This window comes from Limulus polyphemus, unplaced genomic scaffold (assembly GCF_000517525.1).
Source record: "Limulus polyphemus unplaced genomic scaffold, Limulus_polyphemus-2.1.2 Scaffold1945, whole genome shotgun sequence".
Taxonomy (NCBI): domain Eukaryota; kingdom Metazoa; phylum Arthropoda; class Merostomata; order Xiphosura; family Limulidae; genus Limulus; species Limulus polyphemus.
Genome location: NW_013667555.1, coordinates 123,298 through 146,655, shown reverse-complemented (window position 1 = coordinate 146,655; position 23,358 = coordinate 123,298). Strand labels below are relative to the sequence as shown.

General features: G+C 33.8%; 2 long non-coding RNA genes across 9 annotated transcripts in view; one reads left to right on the top strand and one right to left on the bottom strand.

The window, feature by feature from the left end:
- The window catches only part of LOC111087272, a 139,935-nt gene that overhangs the window by 79,973 nt on the left and 36,604 nt on the right, over positions 1–23,358 (top strand). For 5 of the 8 annotated variants that reach the window (XR_002611976.1, XR_002611979.1, XR_002611982.1 and 2 more), the window contains one exon: positions 14,017–14,181. This is a non-coding gene — a long non-coding RNA (uncharacterized LOC111087272). Of the gene's footprint in view, positions 1–10,486; positions 10,940–11,474; positions 11,617–14,016; positions 14,182–23,358 lie in introns of those variants that run through there. The other 3 variants (XR_002611974.1, XR_002611978.1, XR_002611981.1) reach the window with 2 other exon arrangements.
- LOC111087273 lies at positions 11,060–12,721 on the bottom strand. Its single transcript, XR_002611984.1, has 2 exons — positions 12,261–12,721; positions 11,060–11,482 (listed from the first exon to the last, which is right to left on the bottom strand). It is a non-coding gene; the product is annotated as an uncharacterized LOC111087273 (long non-coding RNA).

The following is a 23,358-nucleotide window of genomic DNA, read 5'->3' as shown; positions in this document are numbered from 1 at the left end:
TGTCTAGTGTAGACTACATAAACACGCATTGTTAGTGTGGACTGCATAAACACAGATTGTCTAGTGTAGACTACATAAACACAGATTGTCTAGTGTGGACTACATAAACACAGATTGTCTAGTGTAGACTACATAAATACAGATTGTCTAGTGTAGACTACATAAACACAGATTGTCTAGTGTAGACTACATAAATACAGAGAATGTCTAGTGTAGACTACATAAACACACATTGTCTAGTGTGGACTACATAAACATAGATGATTGTCTATTGTGGACTACTTAAACACAGATTGTCTAGTGTAGACTACATAAACACAGATTGTCTAGTGTAGACTACATAAACACAGAGATTGTCTAGTGTAGACTACATAAACACAGAGATTGTGTAGTGTAGACTACATAAACACAGATTGTCTAGTGTAGACTACATAAACACAGATTGTCTAGTGTAGACTACATAAACACACATTGTCTAGTGTAGACTACATAAACACACATTGTCTAGTGTAGACTACATAAACACACATTGTCTAGTGTAGACTACATAAACACAGAGTTTGTCTAACGTAGACTACATAAACACAGATATTGCCTAGTGCAGACTACATAAACACAGAAATTGCCTAGTGCAGACTACATAAACACAGAAATTGCCTAGTGCAGACTACATAAACACAGAAATTGTCTAGTGTAGACTACATAAACAGAAACTGTCTAGTGTAGACTATATAAACACAGAGATTGTCTAGTGTAGACTACATAAACACAGAGACTGTCTGGTGTGGACTACGTAAACACAGAGATTGTCTAGTGTAGACTACATAAATAGTGACTCTTTTTAGTTTTGTTACTTACGCTCAGCGTGCACTTCATAAATCGTAGGCGGACGGTTATAATATGTAAGCTTTTTAGCCTATTTCACAGGTTTTTCTTATACTTTTACCTTTGTATCAGATTTATTATATTAGAAATGACACATTTATCTGATGCCAAATTTGACAATAGTAATGTAATGGACAATAGTGATATGTTCTTTTTTATTTAAAGGAGTGAAGTTAAAACTTACGTGGTAAAATGTTATAATTAAAGTCCATAATTAATTCAATAATTTTATTATAAAATTTGGACAGGTGTTTCCTAGTGGTAAGCAATTACCATTCGGTATGCGAATCTAAAAGTTCATGTTTTACAGTTTGTTTCTTCAAAAATGCGCTCTGCACTTTGGAGCCGTTGGACCGCTATTAACAGTAACGGTCACATCCCACAATTCGATTAGAATAGCCCAGAAGATAAGGGTGGTGACTAGCTGCCGTCCCTCTAGCACACCAGCACAAAATTAGAGACGGCTAAGCGCAGACAGAAAGCACTTTGTGTTGCTTTGCGCAAAAATACTGAAACAAACAATTACAAAACTTTGTTTAGTTTGAATTTAGTAACAAATAATGCTTACAAATCACCACGCAACCAACTATTTATAATAAAGCAACAAGTTAGATATAAGGAAAAATGAATGGGTTTAATTAATGTTAATTTAAATGTGAAATAGATATATTAGTATGCAAAATAGCTCAACAGCTAAAGTTATATTTTTTTACAATTGTAAACAAAAAGCAATTATTTCATCGTCAATTCGTATTGAACAAACTGAAATCAATTTTTTAACTACTGCCAGTAAGAAGAGCACGAGTTTCACTTTTAATAATTTGTAGCCTGTGTTTTATATATATATATATTTATTTATTTGTTTATACGTTTGCTTGTGTTTTTGCTGAACAAAGTTTCTATCGTCACGTAGTGAGCGTGTAGCTTTATTACTAGAATTTTCTTGAAAATTTTATGAAACGATTTGGACGATATAAAAACGCAAGTTAGGAGAGATTAGTTGATTACTGTACCTGTTACAGTGATGGATTGATTATTTTGGGTTAGAAAATTTGTTAGTCGTTTCATCTATTATTTCGTTTTTGTGAATATTGAGTTTGTGTATCAATGAAATACTAGAGGTACGAAAAAGTGCCGTGCGTACAAGAGAGGTTAGCAAGTTAGTGAAATTGTTGTCTACAGTGAATTTAGGCATATCAGTGAATATTAGGTAAGCTAACTTGTATAACTGATATTCGAAGAAATAAAACGCTTTCTTTATCATTAAAAACTGACTTTACATTCTTCTTTTTACCGAATAATAAAAAAGAACCTACTCAATAATCAAAATTGTGACAATACTGTTTTCAGAAGTGGGATTATTTTGGTAGAAATAAAATATAATCAAGACTAAATTTTAAGATATGTGCTCGAAGCGAGATAAAAATTTTACTAGACATGATGAAACAGTGGAAAGATGATCATGAAAAAAGAGAGAGGAGTCACAAGACATGGTATGTACAGAAGAATTATGAACAATAATTAATTTGATCAAATGTAAGTTCGAGGAAACCACAGAAAATGATGCATTGAACGATTATAACCACAAAATTTAAGCTCTAAAAGACATCAACAAACTAATAAAATAAGTGACAAAAGACATGGACTCCAGGATAAAACATCTATAAACTGAATTAGTGAATGCAAGGATCAAACCAGTTAAACCTTTGTCCGTATCTGCTCAGTAGTGCCGTCCTCAAATATCATTAACTATGTTATGTGAAATATAAGAACCAATCTACACCTGTTACTGTTGTTTTGCCAATTATAATTATTGGATCTTCCTGTTCTACACGAGCTACACACCACTTCATCGAGTTAGAGAATTTAAGAGGCCAATTCAACAACATAATCCAATATAAAAAAAACGACAAAGTGTTGGAAAGTGTTATGGGAGGCATATCAGGAGCCTTTTGAAAGAATGTTTGAGGTTGATAGATGGAGTAGTGTACAACAAGTTATTCATCATGCTGCACATTAAAACGACCAGCTTTCATAACATTAAGAAACCTACTTACAGAGAACCGTAACAACTACCAAACATTAGCTACCTTATGACATACATTTGGAGTAGCACACCAGAAAGAAGTTTTTAAAGCAAATTTTATGAGCAGAAAAAGACAAACCTTAGCCGAACTTGCTAAATACGTGGAAAGATTGTTCGCAAATCTATTACAGATGCTTCACGTGAAATTCTAGATTCGTTGGCATGCAACCAATTCATTGATGCCATAGTGGGTGAGAATATACGAATTAGACTAAAACAGTCTTGAAGCAATTAAATTTACAGATAAACAACTAAAAACACCCGGTTTTATAGGATAATCAGGTCAAATTGTGTGAAACAATAAACTTCTGATAGGGATTAATTAGACAACTGATTACTCAGAAAGGAAGAAGTAAACCACAGCACAGTAGGTTTTTTACTGCAACTTAATAGGACATATTACCAGGAAATGCAGACAAAAGCCTTTAATAAATAGAAATTGTTACCAACGGTTGTTAGAAAAAGGGGAGTGCTATGTGGAAACCATGGAAATTAGAGCCGAGACTGTGATGAATCAATAAATGGTAATAAACCAAGGATGCGATACTCTAAGGATGAGTCCCAGAGCCAAAACAAATCAAAGAAACAACAAAGAGCTAATTAAACATCAAAAACATGAACAGATGAACTTAAGTGGCGAAGTTCAACTTAAAATACTCCATCTGTCCCAACTGAAACATGGAGTTTATTATGCAAATATATCAGGCCGTGATTTATTGATGGGAACGTATTGATCTACACTGTTTTTACATAGTTCGACCCGATCTTATAAAGAAAGACGGAAATTGCTCCAGAGTTGAACTAAAGGATATATTGATGCAAATAACAAGTGGTCATAAAGTTTCAGCAAAAGGGAAGTTTGAAGTCACCATGACTATGGGAAGCTTCCCTACACAACATGGTGTGTGGTTAGTTGACATCCAGGAAGAGTGCATATCGGGAATATACTTCATTAGGAAACACGGATTGTGGGGTTAGACTTACTTCAAACAGTTTCACAGTTTTTGACCAGAAACTTTCTGTGTACCACATGGTAATTACAACACCTGATGCTGAACTTCCAGTGGCAACAAGATCGACAATTATTATAGTACTTAAAAAGTTAAATACTTATGCTAGGTAATATAATATATAAGAAACAACTTTTGATTTAGTATATGGATCGTGGTAGAACCAAATAGTCAAACCTGTTCTGAGGAATTATTTGGTTGGAAAAACTCTCGTTGATCAGAAGAATAAGAATGTCATCATTAGAGCCATGAACACAACAAATCATGAAATCCGTGTCAGACCTGGACAGAACATCGCAAGATGTGAAGCTGTCCACATAAAAGATCATCCTAACTAGTCACCTTAGAAACAAAATTGTAGGAAGTCTAATGTCAAATATTTACGTAAGGGGAACTTACCATCTCAATTGCAGGAGCTGTATTACCGGAGCTGACCAAACCCACAGATTACATGACTTTGTTCATCAAACACCAACATATCTTTACTGGTGAACGTCATAGCATAGGACTCACAAATGAAATATCTCATGAGATTGATACTGGTGATGTAGCACCAATATGTCATATGGCCAGACGACCCCCAGTTGAAATATAGGAGGACATTCTGAACGACATAGAAGTTGGTGATGTAGCACCAATATGTCATATGGCCAAACGACCCCCAGTTGAAATATAGGAGGACATTCCGAACGACATAGAAGTTGGTGATGTAGCACTTTCCTATATGTCATATGGCCAAACGACCTCCAGTTGAAATATAGGAGGACATTCTGAACGACATAGAAGTTGGTGATGTAGCACCAATATGTCATATGGCCAGACGACCCCCAGTTGAAATATAGGAGGACATTCTGAACGACATAGAAGTCTTGAAAGAGCTTATGTTTCAACAAAGTATAAGAGATGCGAGAAAGTGCCGTATGTATACGTAAGAAGTTAGCAAGTGAAATTGTTGTATTAGTATCTAATGTGGACTTAGGCCTATCAGGAACAATAGTTAAATTAACTCGTAAATATATAGTTGAAGAAATATAATTATTTCGTTAGCATTAAGTGGACTGGACTTTGCATTCTTCTTTTAACCGAATAATCCAAAAGAACCCTCTCAACAATAGAAACCAGTAGACAATAAGTTCAGTGAGTGGAATACTGTCAAAAAATATCAATACATTACTTTTATTACTTCTGTGTAGCATCTGATGTAAGCTTAAAGCCGAGACTTTATGTATTAAGAATTAAATAGTTATCTTGAGTGTGCTCAAGAACAATTGTTTACCTTGTTTTTGTACTTTTTTCATTTTAATTACTGTCATTTACAATAATTAATTATATTTTCAGCATAGTTTTATTTATTTCTGATTAAATCTTGATTTGTTTTGTTATTTGTGTTTAATTTCCTTTTCAAGAAATAGATAATAATTTCACTTTCTTTTGCATTCAGTGTGAATTATGTGCGTCTTCGAAGTTGATGAAAGTTGTTTGACAGGTTAGCTTTTGTTAACACGAGAGTTTCGAAAACTCAACAAATATCTACTTATTCGAAATGGTACATTACCATAGCATTAATCTCAATTAGTTTGCTAGTAAACCTTACGATTCATTATAAGATGAAAAATGTCAAGTGGTTTTTACAACAATGAAATACAAGACTTTAACGCATGGTGGTCAATATCGCCTGTTTAAAATATTTTAACAGACATATAATATATATACATATATAAATGTATATAGTAACAAAAAATCATTTGTTGTGATAAACTTTTTTTCGTGTATAGAGCAGTGATTTAAATCATAGCTCACTCACGGTGTAAAACCATGAATGTACCTCAGTGATGGAAATTAAAGAACCAGACAAAAGAATGAAAGATAAAAACTGAAGACTAAAAAAAAAAGAACGCCAAACATGAAAGGGAACAGTGTTTTTGTGAACTAGCCATTCTTTATCATCCTAAGAATTTTGTTTATAATTTCTCCACTCTTTCAAAAGGATAACAATTAACTCTTTAGAACCTAGCATATAGATGTGTATAAGAGGGAAAAGAAACATGGTGAATATGGGTTTGAACCCTTGTTACGGTATCATTCTAGACGTCCAACAATCTTGTGAGATTATAGTTCTAAGATATGTGTGTATGATGTAGCTAACTGTATCTAGAAGCATTAGAAGAATGGAGTAACACTCTATATACAGAACCGCTAAATCTGGAGTACTGCAACAGCTGTTTCAAATGCTGGAATCCCACTATTCCTATGTTTCTATTAGGTTACATTAAAGAGAACAGCTTCACGTGTTTTAATTTCACAGAAAAAACAAACCGAAACTGGTAAAATGATTGTTCTTTTTCTTCTTGTTGTTGAAGAGACAAACATATAGTTAAGAAGGGAGAACCAGCATGAAACAAGATAATCATCCAAGGAATGTTACTCTAGGGCATTTATCAAAAACAAACCGAAACTGGTAAAATGATTGTTCTTTTTCTTCTTGTTGTTGAAGAGACAAACATATAGTTAAGAAGGGAGAACCAGCATGAAACAAGATAATCATCCAAGGAATGTTACTCTAGGGCATTTATCAATATTTTTAATAATTCTATTGAATATCTCTCCTCTCCACAGTTAAACTGATGACTTGAGGGCCTAGGCCAGTAGGCGGGTGGAAAATCTGAAATGAAGGAATTGTATAATGCTTTAGGTTGCATCTGTGCTGATAGCTGGGGTTCAAACCTTTCTTCGAGTGAAACTTATTTTTAATTAATGTTGAAATTATGATCAAAACAAAAAGTAGTGATACCCGATCAAAACATTTTACATATACAGAAACAGTCAAATTAAAATAAAGGGGTCAACCATATACAGACGTGATATAAAAAAAGTCAAATTATATAAAAGGGCATACCCTATAAAGTTGTAACGTAGAAGTGCACAATAAAAAATTGGAGAAAACTTTATATTGCAACTGGTACAAGCAACAACAGGAATATATAAAAGGGGACCAAATGTTCCCAATTTATGTTGTTGTTTGTTTAACTTATTCACTTTGACATTACATTTTTACAAAGTTTGCTCTGTTTTATAACTCGGCTCTATTTTTTTAAATCACATACCTTTATGTGGATGTCCCCTTTATCCTAACTTGACTCTTTCTGTACATTCAAAATTTTTAGATCAGTTGTTGACATAACAGAAGTGAACAAATATTTCAGTCTGGCGTTATATGTGTGACATGTTGTGTATTTACGCTCCAACTGTATTCTGCTGGGCGTAAGAACTGCTTTATAAGCCAAATAACAAGTAAAATGTAAAGGTGATATAATGACTATACACGCCAAATATTTTATAGGTAATGAATAAATATTATTTGTTATGTGGCCCCGAAATGGTTTTAGCATATGCTCCATAACCAGAAGAAAATAGTGATATCATACTCTACGTACGTATGATGAAGTAGAAAAGGCCTGTAACTTAAAAAAGGCTAAATTTCGCCAAAATCAGAGAAATGAACGGAAGTTTTAAATGAATTTGAACGTGTAATTTTTAACTGTTTCAAAAGACACATTTTCCTATATCTTTGGCACTTTTTGGGGTATTCCGATTCTGCCTTGGGCCGAGCGTGGTTAAATGGTTTAGTGTGCACGAACTGTGAATCGCAGGGTTCATAATTCGCGTCCCCTTGTCGCAATAACACGCTCAGGACCGGGAGGTGTTTTATTTGGTCAGACGAGAGTAGCACAACAGTCAGTGAAGAATGCTGTTGACCAGCTACCTTCTTTTTTTGTAAATCTGTTCAAAATTAGGGACGGCTATGCTCAAATAGCCCTTATGTAGCTTTGCGTAAAAATTTGAAAAGGAGTCAGCTTGGTGCTGTCTTTTGTTGTCTATCTGTCTGGCCATATCTTTCTCTCCCGTGGCGCGTGTTTTTATGTCATTAGTGACTAAAGCTTCGAATAACTGCCCTTTACATGAAAGTGAAAAGTGTATTGGTTTATATTTTGGAGAACTCTTGAATGCTTCTGTTTTTTTATATTACACACTTTAATAAGTTTAACAGGTATGTTGATAACGCTAAATTCGCACACACTACATTTTCCTCCAATTGAATGTAGTTACTTCAAACTTTTTGTCTTTCTGCATAATTGTACATATCTATACATTTATTTACTCTTTTCTATTCTATGAAACATGCCTCTCTTTGCTTGAGAAATGCTTTACTCAATTTTTTCATCCTGTAAACTCTACTTTATAGGAATTATTTAGAGGGCCTCAACAATACTACTGATAATCATATCCTTACACCTTTATGTTTAATTTTATAAAACTTGCTATTTTTAGTGAACCATGACACGTGGGTAAGACAAATTATCATTTTACTCATAAATGAACTCACAATTCGAGCGACGTAAGAAATTTAATTTTAATTGAGGCATTAACTGACATTTCAGGAGTTATTGAGAAAGACTAGTGGTAGTAATTTGCATTGTTGGACAATTGAAAACAACAAATGTCACGTCCTAACATTTTTCCTTAAAGAACAAAACAAATACTTTGTTTATTCAAATATTAAATATAATGTTGTAAGAAAAAATAATTATACAAAAGTTAAAATTAATCCCCGTTCAGTTTTGTAGCAGAAAGTTTTAACTTTGGTAAGCAGGAACTAAGATGAAAATTTGGCAAGGTACACTTTGAATCTTTTTGTAAACACTCTGTAACAAGCCTTTCTCGATTTTTTAAGTTTTTCTACAAGATTATTCTCGAGTACAGGTGGCTCAGTGGTAAGCTCAAGGACTTATAGAACTTAAATTTGAGGTTCGATCCCTTATATGGGTACAGCTCAAATAGCTCATTTTGTGCAGGTTAACAAACATTTGTTATTATTAGATTATGTTTTCACTCTGGTGTGTGTGTGTGTTAGTTTGTGTGTTTATCAGCAAGAGTTCTTGAAAATGGCTAAATGCATTTGGACGAAAGTTGGCATACATTTGAACTATGACTCAACTTAAACTTGATTAGTTTTTGAAAGGTCAAAGTCACAGCAAGGTGACGAAGATGAAAAATCCCTATCTGTTAACATGGGGAGTGATTTTTTACACTATTTTTGCTCTATAACTCACTTAGAATGATTGGATTTTGACGAAACTTGGTGACATATGTAGAATATTATTCGTCATTGTCCTGTCAAAAATGGTCCGTGTCCATTGAGAACGACGAAAATGATCAATGCTGCGTGGCGGAGGTATGCACTCTACTGAGTGCCCCTCTAGTTATTAATATCATGTGAAGTTATATATTGAAAAGGTTATACAGTTGTGAACTTTTGATATAAAAAATCTAGTGAAACTGTTTCTTTTTTTTTTTTTGCGTACTATGAATTCCGAATGAGAGTACTATACAAAGGGGGATTGCATCTCCCTCAACCCCTTCTTGATCCTCCTCCTATATGCTTGAAATACAATTATTAGTGTGTGCTGTGAAAGATTGTGTAGACATAGCGGCCCATATTTGTTTTCTATTATTGTACCGAACGTTTTGGTTGCTTAAAGAAAGCAAAGAATATATAGTTGGTGGATCAGTTAACAGTATGTTCCCACTTAAATACAATGAAAATTAACGTAATTCAATATAGCGCAAATTATTTGATGTGAAAACTGTATATATTGTACAGTTTCCTTTATCATATATTAGTTCTGCTTCATTCTGTTTGTTTTAGAATTTTTATACAAAGCTGCTCCAGGCCTTTCTGTGTATAGATGTTCCTTATTTTAGACTAATGGAAATGCAGCTAGCCACCAGCACTCACTGCCAACTTATGGGCTACTCCTGGCTGACCGAATAGTGAAGTTTAATCGTCACTATAATAGAGTACTTTGCCCAAAAGAGCGGAGTTCGTAAGCGTGGCAGCGAGATGTAATCACGAATCTTCAATCTCGCAATCCGGACATCTTAACCACGTCTGCAAAACTGTTTGCAAATTAATGTGCAAAATTTGAAAATGTTTTATCATTCACATTAGATGACTACAAACACTAAAAATGGTAATTTAAATAAAGGTCCCTGAATAGCTTGTTTTATCATCACTTTGGACTGGCATGGACTACTGGTTAGCGTACCGGTCTGTGTGTGAAAGGTCCAATTTAGAGCGACGATATGCCATTGATTGCGACACACACTTTTAACTGTGGGACGTTATAACCGTTAGAGCCGATTAAGAGCAGCGGTGTAGGCGGCTGGCTCTACTGACTGGATACTCTCTTTCTGGCTAACACTTGTACATTAGGGATGGCAAAACCAGAACCTTGAGCCTTTAGATCACGTGATACAGTTTAGGTTTATAATACCGAAGTAATTTTGCTTTCTTTGAGTTGACGGACTATTTTCAGTTGTGTACTCAGTGAAAGAAGCGTTTCTTATCACGGCTAAATTTGGAACATTGTTAGACTTGAAAGAGTTAGTTACTTTGAAAGACCTATTGATAAACGTCATTTCTATTTTTAAAAATGTACCATGCAACACACTAAACTTTGTAGTTTTTGTGTGGTACTTGAAACAAATGTAAGTGAGGTATCTACAAAAACTGGTATGATAGCTCTTGAACTTGCACGGATTCTTCTCATTATAGTATTTTATTAAATAAACATGAAATATTTAAAAACAATGTTATATTCAATATTAACAAATCACACATAAGACTGCTATTTTTATTAGTTATTGTAAGGTGTACTTTTCCCGCCAACTGTGTAATTAAATACGTTGCTAGGCGCTCCTGTTGATATGACTATTCAAAGTAGGAGTTGGCGTTTTTGGTTGGTGGAAGCTACGGCATACATTTTGCGCAAGCGCCGTACTAGCTTTTCTAGCAGTTCTCCTTATATTATAGCGCCTTCTGTGCGCGTGTTACTTGAGTTGACATTGACCTTGATTCCGATGAGCAGCCGTAGAGGTATTTACGCGTCTGTTAATTGTGAGTAAAGCTATACGTTGAGGCTGGCGCCAAAGCCTACTTAGGCGACTAAAAACTATTAATTTCATTTTTTAATAATAAATGTTAGAAGTTATTTCTATTAGTTACATTCAGTATGCGTCCTTCCTCAGTTATATCGTGTAAGACACTACCAAAGATGGGGTTGTGGTGCAACAAACATGTACGTGGCACTGTACTACAGCCTAGAAAGATGTTGACCGCGTGATAAGAGTTTTTTGTGTTATCGTTACTGTTTTCGTAGGGGTCGCTGCTCGTGGTTAAACATGATCTCAAAGAAAAGCGTTGTCGAGGTAGCTGTAGGATCTGTGAAACAGTCTGGTTTTCACCCTAATCATGCGTAATGTCTGAGCAGACAGTCTGGGACTGTTTTCAGGTACCTTCTTCAGCATTATCTTCTGTTAAAGCGGAAGTCTCTTCGTGATCAATTATGTCTAGACTAATGATGACGTGAGTGTTTTGGTCCTCGAAACTTTCATTCCATTACTTCCCGAATGCTGAGCGCAGAACTGACATTTTTGTGTCCTATACGTGAAAGAAGGAATCTATACTTTAACCGTTGGTAAAATCAATTAAACAAATTTAGCTTTGCTCAGTATGAACAAGTTGGGACCTAAAAACTATCACAGTTAAATACGTTGAGAACCTACACAAAAAAGGTTTGTAAACAATTAGATTACATACAATTTTCATAATTCGCCATATGCTACGATTATTGTAGTATTAATTTTCTTATATATATTTAGTCTTCCTTATAGCTAACTTGCGGTTTACAGAAATATGGAAAAAATCAAATAATTTCAACCCAACACTTTTTCTATAGCTAATGGATGACCGATGATACAAAATGGCGGAATTACCTTGCGATCTTCTGGCTTAAATTACACTACGTTAAGATTTACATAGGTTAAAACAAGTTTCTGAGTTATTCAGGGGTTTTCATAATCGTGTAGCAGTTTTGTTACTCGTGTAAGCATATCAGTGGTATTTTTATTATATGAAAATAATTACAAGTTAGATATATTTACATATACACAATTTTTATATCAAAAAACACAAGAATAACCTCTCAAAAATTAGTTTTACGATATTCTAAAGCTTTTCAGTAGCGGAAGTCACAATTCTGTTATAGTATTATATATATATTCGACAAAATTGTTGTACAACTATGAATTACATGCTTTTCATTTTGAACGAAAGATGCTTTTTTACAGCATTTATTCGAAAGTAAAGAAACACGTTATATTAACTGAACGTTCTTCATTTAATTCAATTTTATATAAAATGTACTTTGCATATTTACCCGTAGTTTCACTTTTTTGCAGTTTAACATTTCGTTTTCAAATCAACGAGAACTCATTTAGAACAGTCAAAACACGTTATGGTAATTGGAACTGTCACGTGCCCCCTTCTTATCACAGTTTATATAGTGGCGTCGTTGCTTACTGCGCCATCCATGTGTGGTGTGATATTATGATAATTTAATGATACTAAACTAATTTATCATTCTATATAGTCCAGTGATTTTAAAAGATCATATATTTTCTTAGAACGATACTTTATTAATTCTACTGAACTGATTGATACGTTACAGGGTATGTGTAGTAGAAATAAAAGATATTAAATAACTTCATAAGTAACCTGCGTGTGTTTCTAATTATTACTTGTGTCCTATTTAATAATATTTGTTCACATTACATCATAATCGAGATTAAATACTTTGACATGTTCTCATGCTCATAGTTTGATTCTGTTATTTTTATCCAGAAGATTTCAGAATGTCATAGAAAAACAGAATACAGTTTTAAAATGCTTTGAGTACCCAACTGACTTTCCAGCCTGGTGGTTAGGTCACTTTACTCGCAATCGGTATCGAATCCCGTCTCCTAACATGACTGTTCTTTCAGCCGTGGGGACGTGTTAATGTTACAGTCAATCCCACTGTTCGTTGGTAAAGAGAAGTCCAAGAGTTGTTGGTGTTGACTACCTTTCCTATTGTGGCTTTGCGCGAAATTCAACTAAACAAACAAACAAAACTGGCTTTCTATAAAATATACAAACGAAAAAAATATGTTTTTTCTTACATTACATCGAGAAAACAATGAAAATATAGAATTGTGTAGTTTTCACAGGCAACTTAGGCATCGCCGTGGCATTATAAATACTTCTTCACTTAATTAACAAGAAAGTCAATCTCAATTCAAATATGTTTGTGTGTAGCTGGTGAGTGATGATCCAAAATGGCGCTATTACTTCACTCTCATGTGAATGTCAGACTGAGATTATAGAAGTAAGCAGAAGTTCCACATAAGGACAAAATTAAACGCCAGTTGTTGTTTTTAATATTCTTAAACGTGCATGAGGTTACGCTCATATTAAAAACACACCCTTCACCCATGAGTGAAGTGCACTCGCTCTAGTTTTTCGGACTTGTGGGTTAAAAATATTTAGAAGTATGTTTGTATTTTACTCTTATTTTTTTTTTTATTATTATTGAAGTACAGTGCCAGTAAGTCGGATTGGTGGGGTAGGTATAACACTAAAATTCGGGAATTGATCCCGTGACAAATTTTACAGTTTTACGCTTAAATCAAAGAAAACATTAATTAAAGTACATGAGGTATGCAATAGGTAGAAATATTGTTATAATAAGAGTAGAAATAAATAAATAACGACAAGAAGAAAAAACAACCTTGTTTTGTGTTTTATTCCTTCCCTACCTGGCAATTCCGTTAGCGAATTAAATTGTCTGAAGATTAGCAGGTTAAAATCCGCCAAGGACTGTATAGTTATTAAAGATAAGAAAACACTTAGGTGTTTGCGAGAGGATTAATAATTCAAGAGAAGCTTTTCTCAAGAACTGAGATAACGAACATATCACATACTGTTCTACTTAACTCGTCACAGTAATGACATTATGACATATATGCTTGGAATAAGTAATATGTGCAGAGAGAAAACAATGGACTCGACGATTAAAGTGTGATGTAATAAAAAAGAAGAATATACTAGTCTTCTGAAGAAATAGTTGTTTAGGTAGTTTTCTTTATTTGTTTCAGGTCTTCATGATGATCCGGACAAGGATACTTCTAACAGAGTGAATGGCACCAGGATGACGTAGAAGTTATAAACGGTTTTTATATACTTTCAAGTCATTCAAGATAGAATTAAAACTATAAAATGCAACAGTGTACTTGGTGAACTCTGCACCTTACAGATATAAGGTATTTGATTTCGTTTTATTAAAACATAAAATCTTCTTTCACCTGATTGTTTGTGCACAGAAATATCAAAATTATGTTTGTAATATGTGTAATATAGAATATGTTTAAAAAATCAGTATGTTATTTTGGTTCAATATATTATACGTAAACTTTGAACATTCGTTTGCAAATAATTTATTTATAAAGATATTTAAACTGTTAATGCACCTGTTACATAAACAAAATGTGCATTTTTTATTTGTTGAAAAACATTTAAAAATGGAAAAATACTTAAGGACCTATGTAATGTAAAACCTTTATTGGTTTAGTGAAAAACCTCAACAAGTGGGGGAAAAAAACCCAAAGTCTTGATATAACTAATTTTCACACATTAGTGCACAATTTAGTCTCACGTTGTCTTATGTCAAGGCTTCTGATAGTTTGTTCTGGTTTTTCACTAACTGCTACACACGATATTGTGTTATTTTATTATTACTTTATTGGTATATTTTAGTAAAACGTATAGTTATGAACAAGCCTTTCAAATAAGAATTCCAAAACTTCTTCATTATAAATAGTTGAGTTGTTTTTTACTTATTAAGCCTACTGTTCGAATATTATTTTGGGTAAACAGTGGATTAACTATAAAAGCTGAACTGTTTGTAGCTGCGTGCTTGGAAGCTGCTTCCAAAGTATTCCACTTTTGTTGACAACAGCTAGGTTTAGTGACCTAAGGACAGAAATACTCATTAAAGTACTCTTCGCTTTTTTTCCCAGATTACAGCAAAGTGAAGCAAGTTACTCCATTCGTTTTTGTTCGTGTTCATATTTTCTGTTATTATAACTTTCTTTGGAGGGGAATCAGGGTTAAGAGACTTACGTTTATAACGTATTGTAGAAATTAATGACCTCTAAAACTGTTGCTGTTAAATATATTTAGTTTTCCCTTAGTTGTGTGTTTAAATTAATAGTGCTCTAAAAGTGGAGTTCAACTGAATATTAATAACTGATAACTTTTCATATAAGTTTTACATGAAAACATTTTACAAAATCACTGATATAGTTTAAGCTTAGAAGTTGTTATTTATTTTATAAAGGACGATTTTTTTACATATCTTACATTTTGTACTTGTAATAACTCCGTTGTATGAAACGTGAATGTCAACTTTGTACTAAACACTTGGGGTATTCAGTAGACTTTGAATGACATGTTCAGTATGCCCTCCATATTGTGATATCACGTGACGTATAATTGCACACTTTGAGCTGTGTCCTGTAAAATTTCACACAAGTACCAAGTCACTGCATCCTTCAGCTCCTGTAAAGTGTGTGGATTATTTACAAGTAACCCAAGACGGAGAAGATGGCTTATCCTGGCTTCCACTCTTAACTGATTTAAAACCTTGTGACTTCCAATCTTACCTGATTTAAACCTTGTGATGTCTTTCTTAGGGTTACTTGATGTTTATGGATGTGTCTTGTGAAATTCATACGTTAACCACTATTACATTTAAATCACAGATTTTTTTAAGAATGAAGTTTCATGATATTTTAATATATGTATGAAATATATTTGGACTCTTTCGCTTACATAAAAACTAATTACACTGTTATCAAGTCCATTGTTGAGTTGTAGAATTGAATAAGTGTCAGCATAATTCCGAAATTAACCCTATTACGTATACAAAATGATTATTTATTCCATCTATTTTGGTTATTATTATTAAAACTGGCATGTCTCATGTAACACAAATTAGCCTTAATTGATCCTCGAAAAACCGAAACAATGAGCTAAGTACCTGATTTAAACCCTTGTGATGTCTTCCTTAAGGTTATGGATGTGGCTTCCAATCTTACCTGATTTAAACCCTTGTGATTTTTTCCTCTATGGTTACTTGGTGTTTATGGATGTGGCTTGTCCTGGCTTCCAATCTCACTTGATTTAAACCCTTGTGATGTCTTCCTTAGGTTTTTTTTATGTTTACGGATATGGCTTCCACTCTTATCTCATTTAAACCCTTGTGATGTCTTCGTTAGGGTCATTTGATGCTTATGGATGTGGCTTATCCTGGATGTATGTATGTATGTATGTACATACGAGTAAATTTTGTAACATTATGTATAACTGACTATGATACTTAGAGAATACGTGGACAAACCATAATGAAATAAACTTGAGTGATAACTTAAGAATTTTCGAAAGGTAGACCTTAAAACCTTTCCAGACCGGCATCTCCAGTTATTTACGATGGCAAATAACGTCACTGAGGTTTTTTTGTTTTTTTAATGTATCTAGAAACCCAAGTCATGTACAAAATAGAACTGTAACTTGAATGTAAAAATTTTACATTTTTATTTTGGTGTATATCTTATGAACGTTCATTTGATAAAATAATAAAAAAGTCGATACTGCTTCCCCCCCCCCCTATCGCGCACACAATATATTTTTTATTTGAGAAGCAGAAATATTTAAATGCCCATGATAGAAAGTTTACCTTCCAAAAGAGCTTTCATTAAAGATTTTATTGTATGTTGATCTATTGTATTTATTATAATATCTTCATTTTAATTTTGGTTTTCAAGATAAAGGGGCATTATTCCCGCTTAAATATACATTTTTATACCCTACTTCAATGGAAATCGCAAATAATTCTTTATAGTATTTGTAACATTCAGGGTCTGTTCTAAGCTAAGTATGAGTATGAGTATGTGTTAGGCCATTCAGTGCATGGATATTTAAGTTATAAAATGTACATACTCATCCTTGTTAGGCCATTCAGTGTATGGATATTTAAGTTATAAAATGTACATACTCATCCTTGTTAGGCCATTCAGTGCAAACTTCTTATTTATTTAATAATTTCCTCAGTGAGTTAAAAAACAAATTCTTAGAATAACAAAAACTAAAAAATGTCCTTTTTCTTTGAAAAAGTTCATAATCTTAGCTTTATAATCGTGCAAATAAAAAAAGTTTCAAATATGTAATTTACACAACATCTATAAGTTTCTCTTTCTTTCGGATTATATGCGTTTTATTCCTTCCGTTAAGTTTAAACTATATTTGATTTTAATAAAATGTATTTAGTGCATGATATATCTTAAATTATAACGTATTTCATGTCCGTGAACGGCGAACAATTTTTATATACGTTTATAGTACTTATACAGGGCATTGCTGCCTTTCGTGTCCTATAAACTTTCGCATAATTATTCTATCTAATGTTCATCCTATAGATTTGTAATGATTTCAGAAGCGTTGTAACGTGGATTACATGGGTTTGGTGGTTGTTAAGCACAAAGCTGCACAATTGGCTATCTGTGCTCTGCCCACCACGAGTATTGAAACCTGATTTTTAGCTTTGTAAGCCCATAGGCTTACCACTGAGTCATTGGGAGGTGGATTCACTGGGACATTGTATAAACGTATAACATTAATGTATGATTACCATTCTGCCTGGTTTCTTTGACACACTATAAATTTATAAAGCTGTCTGTGTGATTTTTTTTTTAATTTTGCGCAAAGCTACATGAGGGATATCTGCATTAGCGTCCCTAATTTAGCAGTGATAGACTAGAGGGAAGGCAGCTAGTTAACATCACTCACCGCCAACTTTTATGCTACTCTTGTACCAGTGTATAGCGGGATTGACCGTCACATTATAACGCCCCCACGGCGGAAAGGGCGAGCATGTTCGGTGTGATGGAGATCTAAATCCGCGACTCGTAGATTACGCTCTAACCACCAGGCCAAAATTAGGGACAGCCAGCATAGATACTCCTTGTGTAGCTTTGTGCGAAATACAACAAAACAAACACACATTGTATTATTTGTCCCGATTTTAAAACTGACATGTAAAAAAATGAACTCCTCAATACACCGTTAACTTTAAACACTTTTTTCAGAAAAAAAATCAATTTTGGTACTGATGATCCATAAGTTTACACCACTTGACATTTTACGTGTATAGGTTACCTGTAATACGAGATCTAACAGGTTAGCGAGAAAATCTGGACATTGTACAAAATAATAATGAAGCACAAAAAACATGCGGTGTAGAAATAAAAAAACTTATATTAGTTTTATTTTATGGAAGAAGTTGAAATAAATTTTTTGCATCATTTACTTTACTTTACCATGATGGTAATCTGTATTGTCAAAACTGTTTTATTTTCCAAATCATTTACTTTACTTTACTTTACCAGTATACTTCTTAGTATACTTCCTCGTGTACACCGGTTGTTACTCGAAGAATATCTAGACGATACTATATCTCCCTCCAGGTGTTGTTCAGCATCTCGGTAGTCACGTCCGTTGTTGCATCTGATCCACGATATCACGCACGGATGTCGAACAAACCTGATCTTTCACAACCCCCACAAGACAAAAATCCAACGGGGTTATGTCAGGGGAACGTGGGGGTCATCGTGTTGGTCCGTATTTTCCTGAATAACACATTCCCAGACAGATTGATTGGTACTCTTTTCTAGCGTTGCTCCTACGACAGATCCGTAACGGAAAGGAGGGGGAAAATATTCATGAGTTGTTCGTCAAGTTAAATAAAACCGGAGTGTTCTATCTATAATATTTTTGAAGTTGTTAATTTTTAAAATGGGTCAAAATTTATGGATACCCTGTATATTAACTGAAGTGCTTGTCTCGTTTCCACTACACTGTACGTTTAAACTCCGGGTCCAGTACGTATTATTCAAACTATACCACCTGTACTTCTACGTCGTTATGTGATGTAATGTTACAGTACTAATTATATGTACCAATGTGTGTATTTTGTTTTGGTTCATTACAGCTGTATTCGAACAGTACGTGTACTTCTGTGTTTTCTATTAGGTCGTCTGGATATTGTTTAAACCCTAGTTTTATTGACATATATTTTGTCTGTTGTCGAAGGTATATATATGTTGGTAAGCCGATTGTGTGCAGACTATCATATCATAAGAGGACAATCGTAAGTGTTTAGTTAGAGAAAATGTGATACACAGTATCTACTCCTGGTTTTTGAATACTTCTTGATACATGATCCAATATAGCCACACCCGCGTCATTCGGGTATAATAGTTTTGTTATTTAATAATATATAATACTGTGTGTATCTGTCCTCAAACCCCTAGCACACTATTTAATCAATCACCACCAAATCTGGCATACGGCCCTCAGAAATAACATGAAGTTGCAAAATTCCCACCAGGTTTCCCACAAAAACGAATTTTTGGCTTTTAATTCAGTTTCTATATTTGTGTCACGCTCCTTTTGGTAATACTCAACACTATACATCGTCACTTAGCAACAAAACTATTACGATATTGTTGTTAGGCCAACAATTTTCTGTAGGCTGAATATATATGTTAATTGGTTCTAGAAATAAACGACCTTATAACACCAAAATGTTGTTTTTATTTAATTAGACACTCAACGTTTCGCTTTACAGCTTATTTAGGAGCGTTGAGTAAAACACAAACCGAAACTGACAATACAAGGCGTCATATGGTTTTAATATTCTTTTAAAAAATAAATGCTTTCTGCTGGTAACTGGTTGATTTTCTTTTTGCTAATCAAATATACTCTTTTGAGACTGACTGAGAAATATTTATCTGTTAAAAATGACATTTTAGAGGGCACCTTATTTAAACCATTTCTTGTATTAATATGTCTCCTATACACCAATATGCACTACAAAAATTAAATGATGTTAACCTGTGGTTTGTTTTTAGTTTCTCTGTTTTTAATATCTTTGGTGATATAAAAGCAAATGGTTTAATTTAGAATTTTCTTCTTAAGTTACTATTCCAGACAAATGTGGTAACTTAGTTAAGGATGCAGAACAGCTAAAGGAACAGATGTTCCCTAATATTCGTAAAAGAGCAATTCTTGTATCTCGAAATGGTACTGTTCATGACATAAATGATCAATTATTGCAAAAGGTTTCCAGACAGGAATTCACCTACAGCTCAAATGTAAGTATTCCTGTTACAGTTGATACTGTAAACAACCCAATTCCTCCAGGGATGCCAGGTCACATTCTGAAATTAAAAGTTGATTCACCAGTAATGTTGTTGAGAAATCTTGTTCCTCCAAAATTATGTAATGGCAGAAGTTTAGTTGTTATTGAAGCAACTAGTCATGCCATAGGTGAAGATGTCTTCATTCTAAGAATTACTTTGCTACCAAGTATTACTCCTTTCAATTTAGAAGGCTCCAATTCCCAGTTACAATTTGTTTTGGAAGGTCAATTAATAAAACACAAGGTCAAAGTTTAAAGGTTGCTGGATTATTCCTAAAACAGCTTTGCTTTTCACATGGTCAATTCTATGTAGGATGTTCAAGGGTTGGATCTAATCAAAACCTGTTTATATTGTCAAAAGAAGGAACAACAGCCAATATGGTATGTCAAGAAGCTTTAATTTAGATTGTGTAATTTTTGTTTTGAAAATCAAAGGTTTAGATAAAAAATTATAATGTTATGAAAATTGATTTTTTTAAATAAACGTTCTTAAGAGTGAGTTCATTGTGTTTTAAATACCTGTTCCAAGTAACCTATGCAGGGAAGGGGTAATTCAGCTAGTATGTGATATGTTGTGTTTTACATATTTCAACATAATTTCACTTGGGGATCATAAACCTCTTGACTATAAACAAGTATATTATTTAATTTCTGTAGCGCATATTGGTGTATAGAAGACATACTAATACTAGAAATAAACGATCTTATAACACCAAAATGTGTTTATTTAATTTTACACTCAACGGTTCACTTTACAGCTTCGCTTTGTACTGTCAGTTTCGGTTTGTGTTTTAGTGAACGCTCCTGAATTCATAAAAAAAACAAAAAACTGTAAGTTTCGGTTTGTGTTTTAGTGAACGCTCCTGAAGAAACTGTACTGCGAAATTTGAGTGTCTAATTAAATACAAACAACATTTTGGTGTTATAAGGTCGTTTATTTCTAGCATTAATATGTCTTCTATACTATGCACTACAGAAATTAAATAATATCCAATATGTATTATGATAATAATGCAACGTAATTTGTAGCTGGTAGCCATTGTTTCTTTCATAATCGATTAGCATTGTTGCTTTAACTGTTGTAATCTAAGTGTCTTAAAGTTTCTTAGATTTCATCTTATTATTAACACATTTTAGACTGAAACTTCCCCATGTTAAAAAGCAGCAAGTTCTTACTTTAATAACTAGAAGGTACAATGAAAATAACAAAAGTCTTCAAAACGACTCAAGTGTGAATAAAAGAGAAAAGGCACCAACATCTGAAGATGAAAGAAGTTTGGAAATGGTAACACTTCCATAAACATTTGTTATTATTAACGTTCATATTATTAGCGAATCTTAATTTATTATGGATAACTGTATCTGATAATTGTTCGATTAACTACGTTAGTGTTGCCACTAAAAGAAACTTGTACATTTAATTTGTACAAAATATTAGAAGATCACCCACACGCGGATTTAGATAATGATTTCATAATCATAGCCCCCAGTGACACAGCGATATGTCCGCGGACTTACAACGCTAGAAACCTGATTTCGAAACACGTGGTGGGCAGAGCACAGATAGCCCATCGTGTAGCTTTGTGCTTAATTCCAAGCAAACAGCAAAGAAAAATCGTAATCACATAACACTGATGGGATAAAAGAAAAAGAGCTATTTTTTAAATTAAAATTATGTAGACCCGGATTGAAATTTGCATTTCATACGTTTGTTTGTTATGGATTTCGCACAAAGCTACACGATGGCTATCTGCGCTAGCCGTCCCTAAGTAGCAGTGTAAGACTAGAGGGAAGGCAGCTAGTCATCACCAACCACCGCCATCTCTTGGGCTACTCTTTTACCAACGAATAGTGGGATTGACCGTCACAATATAACGCCCTCGCGGTTGAAAGAGCGAGTATGTTTCGTGTGACGGGGATTCGAACCCGCGACCCTCAGATTGCGAGTCGAGCTCCCTACCCTAACCACCTGGCCATGGCATTGCATATGGACATCACTCGTTGATCATGTACCTTGTAGCGTGCAAAGTAAGTGTTATAACAAGTGTATCAGCGATTTATCACTGTTCTATAGATGAGAAGTCTACTCGTGCAGGGGAACAGTTTTCAGCAACTCTTACATTTGAATAGCGAATTATATGAACCTAACGTTTTCGTTACTTAGGGTAGATGTCAAAATAATACGACTCCAAAATACATGCGAGAACTTATCAAAAGACTATTGTTCTTCCTTGCTTATTTTTATGTTCAGTATCACTAACTTAAGTGAATACGTTGCTGTATATGTCACTAGAACAGCAATTTTTTCGTGCGATAGACCTAATAGAAGACACACGAAAAGTGATTCCTCAATATTTAAATGGATGCCTATCTGGATGTTAAAAGTATCATACTGCCACGTCTTTGTCACTTATATTCCAGTCTACAACCTACAAGACGTTCATTTAAATGTTATTTAAGAATTTTATCGTCCATTGCATCTTTCACACAAACGTTTCATTATTTTCGTAACATCCGCCAGCACACCGAGTCGCAGTTACTTTTCTCTTTGGTGGTCAGAACCCTATATAAAAGTAATAAAATCTTTGTAAGTTTAAAGTTGTAAGCCGCCTTATTTTTCCGTCTTCTTGAACAAATTAATGCTTCTTTTTCTTCTTCTGATGTAGTTCAGGAATAGTAAGCTATTCATTACTAGTACCGAGGTTTTGAATACTCAATCTGAACAGGAACCAGACGAGTTATACCAACAACTACAGGCTCTCAACTTACCTCAACAACAACAACCCTGTTTAAAATACGTTGTCATGAAATCAGCCATAAATGGTAAGCTACGACATGAAATTTCAATTATTAAAAAAACACCAAATAAGGATATTGTAACACAACGGTAAGATTTCGATCTGTTACACGGATGTCTAAATACGTTCTAGCTAGGTAGCTATAATTCAGCTTGCAAGGTGTGACAGGATTCAACAGTTTATACTGTTACTGAAGCCGTCACTTCAATAAAAATCTGCAACAGTAATTACAAGCGAGTGAAGCCGTTACTCTTACAAAGCGAGTATTTCTTACGCGCAATAAGCAGAAAAATGTATTTTATTACTATAGAATGATATATATATATATATATATATATATAGAGAGAGAGAGAGAGAGAGAGAGAAGTAAATTAATAACTTAA